Raw genomic sequence first — 7,675 nt, forward strand, 5'->3', positions numbered from 1 at the left:
TATTCCAGCAACACAAGCTGGTATCTGTATGCTAGACAAGCAACAAAGTGTGCCAATACATGGTATGGCAAGCTAGTTTTTTTGCTGGTACCAGCAAATATTTTTGCTAGTTCAAGCTGGTTTTTTTGCTAGTACATAGCATTTCATGCTCGTCTAGCAAACAAATACCAGCAAGAATTTTTACCTGGGTCAGACTACCTATCAGCACCTTGTGGAATCAAAGCCACAGCGGGTGCTAGCAGTTTTGAGGACTAAAGGTGGTCCTACATGTTATTAGCAGGGTGGTCATAATGTAATGGCTCTGCGGTGTATATATATATATTTCGATAACTGCTGTGGGAGAAACAACGTAATCTTAGGAGTTCATTCACATTACGAAAAGTATAGTAGAAAGTAGTACAGTTTTATTTCGTGCTAAAACTTATATTCTAAAATTATATGCAACTAACAAATTGCAGATTAGTTCTAAACAAAAACTTCCCTTTAAGAGAAAACTTATCTTGCATAAAAATGAAGCTGAAACAAAATCAGAAATTATTCTCTAAGATAATTTGGATTTCAAAGCATAGTAATAATCTTTAAAATAACGTTGTCCAAAGTGTTTAAGCCTTCTAATATAATCTCAAGAATAATTTTACAATATCGAGAAATCGAAAAAGAAAAAACTTATCCGGCTGCCTTTGAATTAAGGAAAATTGCCTTAATGCTTTGCCATATGAAAATTATTTTGTACTGTGTAAAACAAATTCGTGCAAGAAATATGCTAACTTTATGTTTTACTATCGTATTTAATAAAGCAGTTTTTAAAATCAATTTGGAGTAGTGAATAAATAATTCGTATTAAAAACTAATAGTTATAAGAATTTAATGTTAAAATTAATTTTAAGCCATCTTCTAGAACATTTGGTTGTTTTCATAAATAACTTAGTTAGGCAACGCATAATTTTTGTATATAAGTCACAAAATTTAGCTTAAAATAGAACGAGCAAATAAATTAATTCTGTAAAACATTTGTAGTTTTTCCTCATTTAATTTATTTTTTATTCTTGAACTAGTGACAAAAAATTCCTTATTTTTTTAGTGTATAATATAATTGAAGAACTGATGAGAACCAACGCACTGTGTGGAGCTGCCGTATATTTATAAGTCCAATTTAACATTTGACATGGCAACTTCGTTAATTTTTAAATGGCTTTACCTAATTATTTGTATTGCTACCTTCTGGTGTCTTCGAAAAATACCAATTTATCCTGATCAAAATGCGTTTTTTTGTTCAATTTCGTAACTTGAAAAATATGGTATTGACTCGTTGTACGCGAGAATAGAATTAAATTAAAAGTTAATCAAGGTGTTCCCTTTTACCATTTCATACACTGTACATAAAATAATCAACATAACAGATTCTCATTGACTTAATATATATTTTAAGATATTGAATACGAACAGTTTAATTGTTTTTCTGAATGAATCAACAATCTTTTTACTACTAAGAAAATGATCAAAAAATTATAAATTAAATCTGCCTAAAAAATTAAAATAAATTTAAAATATTTTGTTACTGTTTATTTTTCTTTCTTTACGACTGCATATTTATTGCACTGATTAAAATATAAATCTTGAATCCGAATAAATAAATGTTTTTCCGCCTTTAAAAGAATTAAAAAAAAAAAAAAAAGATGAAAAAATTAAAACTGAAATTTTTTTATTTTATTCTTATACTTTTATTTTGCTTCAAAATTTCAAAAAGCAATTATGTGATTACATAAACCATTGATAAACACATTAGATAAAAAAGAATTTGTAAAGAAGAGGACCTGTCTCTTTCTGTCCCTCAGGCTTTTGTCAGATATTCCCCAGCGAAGAGGTGTGATTATCCCCTCCTCAGTTCTCCAGAAGAAAGAATAGCAGTTTGAAAGATAAGTTTCCAAGAAAATGAAGATGTGTCCATGCAGGCCCGTAGCCAGGGAGGGGGGACCGTCGGGACAAATCCCCCCCCCGAAATTCTGGGATTCAAACTTTTTAGTCTTTCTTTGAGCCTCTCAGTAAAAAATAAAATATTAAATAATTTTATGAAATAGATCTCAAATTAAAATAGGTAATGAAATAATAGCACAGCTATCATAAAGACAACGAAAAGTTTATAAGCACTCAAAATTTGCCAAATAATAAAATAAAAACCTAAATATCTTTCAGCCAGGTCAAAGAAGACTCTGTTATACTCATAGCTCCTTTTCCAACAAAAGGGTCTTTTAAAAGAGTGTGATGAAATGACAGGTTAACGGGTCGTCAAACAAAATCAGGGGAAGGAAACAATCGGCACAACAGTGAGCCAGCGCCGTTGTAAGGGCAACTTTTTCGAGCAACGCATATGCAGTGCCAGCCGTAGGCAAAGGGTTAATGATGCACTCTATGTTAGTTAAGATTTGATATCTATTTTAGGTCTGACAAAAACCAAAACATTTTTCCAATTTAAAAAAGTAGATTTCAATTTTATTTTTTTTAGTTTTATGTACATAAGGATAGGAAAAATCTTTCGTTTTATGTAAACTTACTGCTTACATACCACATCACAACAAATAATTGAAAATTTAGATTTTATTAAATCTCTTTAAATAAGCTGATTCTAATTTTGCTAAAACTATTGATATCATTGTAGGGTGTGACTATTTTTTGAGTTAATTCATAATGGGTTAATTTTAAAAGATGATAAACGAGTTATAGCCCAAAATACTTTATTTGGTAGGATAATTTGTTGTAAATGTCTCATTCTCATTATAATTTGCATTATAATTCATGCATTCATAATACTTGTCCCGATTTAATTATTGATAATTCTTTAAAGTGTTTTGGAAAATCTAAAGAGATTCCAGTTAATGATATCAGTGTTTTGGATTCCAATGAAGAGTTTCGTGAGAATAACTTTAAAGTAAATTGTGTTATTCATTTTAACTGTAGTTTTGTTGTAAATTACAATTTATTAAATCTACAGATTCATTATGTGAATTTAAATCTGCATCAGTTAGTATAAAGTTGAAGAAAAAAAAGAAAATTTCCCAAGGATCCAAAATTTGAAATTCAATATAAGAAATATATGAGTGAATATTTGGAATTAGGTCATAATGGTTGAAGTAAAGAATGAGGATCTTTCTCCAGACTATTCTAAATCATTTTATTTGCCTCAGCATGGAATTATGAAGTCCTCCACCACAACTTCAAATTTTGAGTAGTTTTGGATGGCTCACACCATTCATCCACTCAAGTTCCATTAAATTCTTGCCTGGGCTGAACCAATTTGATGAAATTTTGAGCTGTGGTGGCTCAGGGGATAGATCATTCATCTTCCAATGAGGTGAACTGGGTACCAATCCCAGGGATGGCCAGGGGTGAAAGTTTCAAAAATTGTCAAGACTGAAAATTTCAAAATCAGAAGTGGGCGTGTCCTGTCTAATAATTTTAAGTAAACAAAAAATTATATATGAATTCTTTCTACAAAAATTGCGAACAAACTTTTAAATAAAAATTAAAATATACAAAATCCAAACAAGGTTTATAAAAATTCCATATTTATTTTAGCAAACCTACTATTGTTCAGGAGCATAAACAAAAAATGCAAAGTAATTAGTTATTTCAAGCAAAAATTATCTCAGCTTTTAATTTTTTTTCAAACATTTAATTTTCTAATAAAATAAAGTGATAGCATTTTATGGAAAAGAATAATACTTAGCTAAGTTAATACTTTGTTAATAAATAACAAAAACAATATTCTATAAAATGAAGTCTACAATGCTTATTAAAATTAAGATATATTGATTAAAAACATATTACATTTACACAACTGTCTTTACAGTATATCTATACTTATCAATTTAAAAAAAAAAAAATTATGAAATTTTAATTACAAACTAAAACATTTATTAAAAATTAAAATTTACTAAAAAATTAGATAAAATTAAATTAAAATTCTTAAAATAAAAGTACATAAAAAAATAGAGTGAATAATAAAGAGTAATGATTTAATTATTTTGAAAATAATTTGTTATAAAAGAAGACTTTAAAATCTTAGGAGGCTTTTCTTTGTCTAAAGAAAAATGTTCACTGGATCTTTTTTCGGACAACACGGCTGCACTATTCCAGCAGCCTTCTGAATTTTTAACCGTCAATGTATTAATAAGCTTGGAATTAGAAGGTCCAGGTGGATACAGATGTTCCAAAACGGAATTCGGAGACACTTCTTTTGATAAATTTTTTGTACTTTCAACTTTTCTAGATAAACACTTTTTAACAGATAAATGCTTTCTGTAACTTGCATGTGCACTATGGATTGCCTTACGCATCTTCAAAGAAGGCTTGATATCAATAGACTTAATTTTTTTTCGTTTTAAATTATATTTTATGGTAGAAATTGCTTCAAAATTTTCAACTGAAAGTTTGCTTCGATCTTCAGTAATAATATCATTCATAATGTTGAAACTTCCCTCAACTAAAGGACCAGAGAATGGTGTCAAAAGTGCTTTGCATAATATAGTTAAATATTTATACTTTGGTTCGTTATTCTGATCTTTTAATTCAAAAATTGGCTCCCACCAATCTGAATCAACTCTTTTGCACTTACTTAAAATAAATTTTTTTTCAATACTATCAATTTCAGAAAATAAACTTTTAGCTTTAGGGGAATCTTGTATATCATAATATATATCACTTGCTACTCCTTCCAAATAATTTTCAAAATGAGAAAAAAACTTTTTAGCTACATTATTTATAATATGCACAGTGTCACCATGAATGTCCAATAAGTTTGAATTAGCAGCTCTAATTAAAGTTTCAACACCAGCTTTACAGCCACACATTGTATTACAGTTGTCTAACAGCACGCTGACAACTTGATTTATCTGTAGCCCATTATCTAATAAAAGGTTATTTACCTTGCTAAATATGTTCTTTAATGTGCTTAAATTTTCTTTACAAGAACCAAGGTGGTCTGTTAGCACCAGTTTTTGCTCCTCATCATAAAATCGAACAAATACATTGATTACTTTATCCATAGCATTGCTAGTTCCTTTATCAATGTTTAAAGAAAAGAATTTTCCTTTCAAGTTATCAACAAGTTCCTCTCTTAAACATTATCTGTACCATGAGTTGTAAAGTACGTAGCATGAGTGAGCGAAAATTTTAGTCTGGAAAGGGCATTTTTATCTACAGCCAAAAATTTTGCCAAATTTACAATATCTGCAGCAATAGAGAAAGGAAGCATTTTCTCACATAGAAATGCAGTAACAACAGCTTTCTGGTCTGCAACACGATCTCATATCAAAGGTTTAGCTAATACCGACTCAACAGCTGGCAAAGTTTGAACATATTTTTGAGCCTGTACCAATTTCTGATGCTCAATATCATTTGAATGATTAAAAAGAACTTTCTTTCCGTTGTTGCCGTAATTTATCTTTTTATTGCATAAAAAACAAAAGCAATAACCTGGCTGTTCAATTTTTTTACACCAATTTCTTATTTTGCACATCACTCTCTTCTAACCAAGCAAATCTCCACTTATATTTTATTCCTACATCGTTAACTTTCAAAGCATCATTCTCATTGATAAATTCCATGATAGGATTTAATAACTCACCCCCACTCACACCATAACTAGTAGGCACGCGAAATAGAAAAACAATCCACAAATTTAGCGAGTCGTCATTTAACTTTGCTTCACTTCTAACCAATACCAATTTCTTCTAAAGAAAAATAAAAACAGAAATTTATTCGCCCAAGAGCGGAACTTACTGATAGACATTCAAAACCGGTTCTCCCCTCTGACTTTAACCTACATACGGAAATGGGGAAAAGTTAGAATGAATGAATCGGTCGTTTGGGACTTTTCCCACTGAATCCGTCTATAGCATAAAATTTAAAAAAACGAACTTAGAATTTACTTATAGTATTATTCCGTTTCGCTCCGTCTTGTGTTTTTTTTACAAAGACGTAAATCCGTCAAAATACTGAAAACTTTCACACCTGGGGATGGCTGGTCGATACGAATTCTGCACCTGGCTCCCCGACTGCAGTGCTAAGGCAAAATATCCTCAGTGAGCATGGGTTAGAGTCCCTTTGCCTTTGGACTACCCTTGGAAGGTTTGCATGTTTTTTCTCTCCATGTAATGCAAATGTGGGTTAGTTCCATCAATAAGACTTCCGTGAAGGTAAAATTTCTCTCAATACTTGATCCAGGAGTTTCCTTGTCTTCTAGATTGGGTTCAAAATTAAAAAAATATTGTCAGTTCTCATAATATTAGATGCTTTCCTGGTTTCCCACACTGGAAAAATCTCTACATTGCGTCTGGGTTTTGTTTCAGGTGCTTGGCTAAATAAAATTTTAGATACTAAAAGAATTAAGTTACATAAGTATTTCTTCATTTAAATTCAGTGAAAAAAGAAGTGGAAGAAAATACTTGTTGAAGTCAGTAATTTAAATATTTTTAAATGATGTTCTTTATTGTGTCCATTATTACAAAAAGTAACAATTTAAAAATTAAACAATTTCAATTTAGAATTTTAAGGAAATTTTTTTTAAAGATAAAATTTCCACTCAATTCAAATGTAAATATAACTTTATAATTATATAGTGTGGTTTTTATTATATAATTTTAGAATATGAATAATGTATGATTATTGTGAAATTACAAATGGCTAGAGTAAAATGAGAGATGACTAGAGTTAATAAAATTGGCCAGATTGATTAAATTGGTTATTTCTTAAAAAGGAAATAGGAATACATTAAAAATTTTTTTAAAAAAAACCCTCTTAGAAATGATAAATGATATAAAATTTATCAAAAAAAAAAACCTCATTGAATAAAGAACAGGAAAAAAATATCAATAAAAGTTTAGATAGTCAAATATTATTTCTCAATTAAATTTGAAATATTTATTCTAAAAAACCAACAGGGTACAAAAAATTCTTTGGAATAAGAGGGAGAAAAATCAGAATTTGATAATATAATTCAATTTAGAGTTTCTGTATTGCTAAGTAAATAAAGCGTGGAATGACATTATAAAACTATGCATTACTTATCAATTGTGCTGATTTAATTTTTTTGAAGATAACTCTGTCTGCTATTCAGGGTGGATAAAAAATATATCCTTATACTTTGCTTGCATGCACCTCATAATCTTAAAAACTGGTCTCTCTTTGCTAATACAGCAGAAAACATTTTTGCCTTGACTTTTCAATTAAAATTAAAAACTCAAATTCGTCCCCTTCAGAAACAGAAAAAGCTATTTAAGAAAAGTTATTAAAAGATTCAGGTAGTAAAAACACATAAAAATATTTTTTTTTTAAAAAAAATCTTAATATTACTACTACTTTTTAGTTTTTCAAATGCACATGAATTCTGCTATATTACTGAACTCAGGATTGCAAAAATGCCTAGATATTTGAGATACATTATGAAGTGTCCGTTAAGTGAAGTCCAGTGCCTAAAAATAAAAGGCAAACACCTTACAATTTCTTTATTTAATGATAATTAATTAGGGGCAGACAGAACGAAATCAGACAGAAAGTGTACTTTCATTAAATAAACGTATATTCTTCACCCTCAGAATATGGGAGTAGCCCCAATCTGAAAAATATGGTCCCAATAGTTTAGGCAGGATGTTAATATTAATTTTTGCGTACTTAACAA

This window comes from Parasteatoda tepidariorum, chromosome 11 (genome assembly GCF_982258835.1).
Source record: "Parasteatoda tepidariorum strain Cologne lab strain chromosome 11, Ptep-v5.0, whole genome shotgun sequence".
NCBI lineage: Eukaryota > Metazoa > Arthropoda > Arachnida > Araneae > Theridiidae > Parasteatoda > Parasteatoda tepidariorum.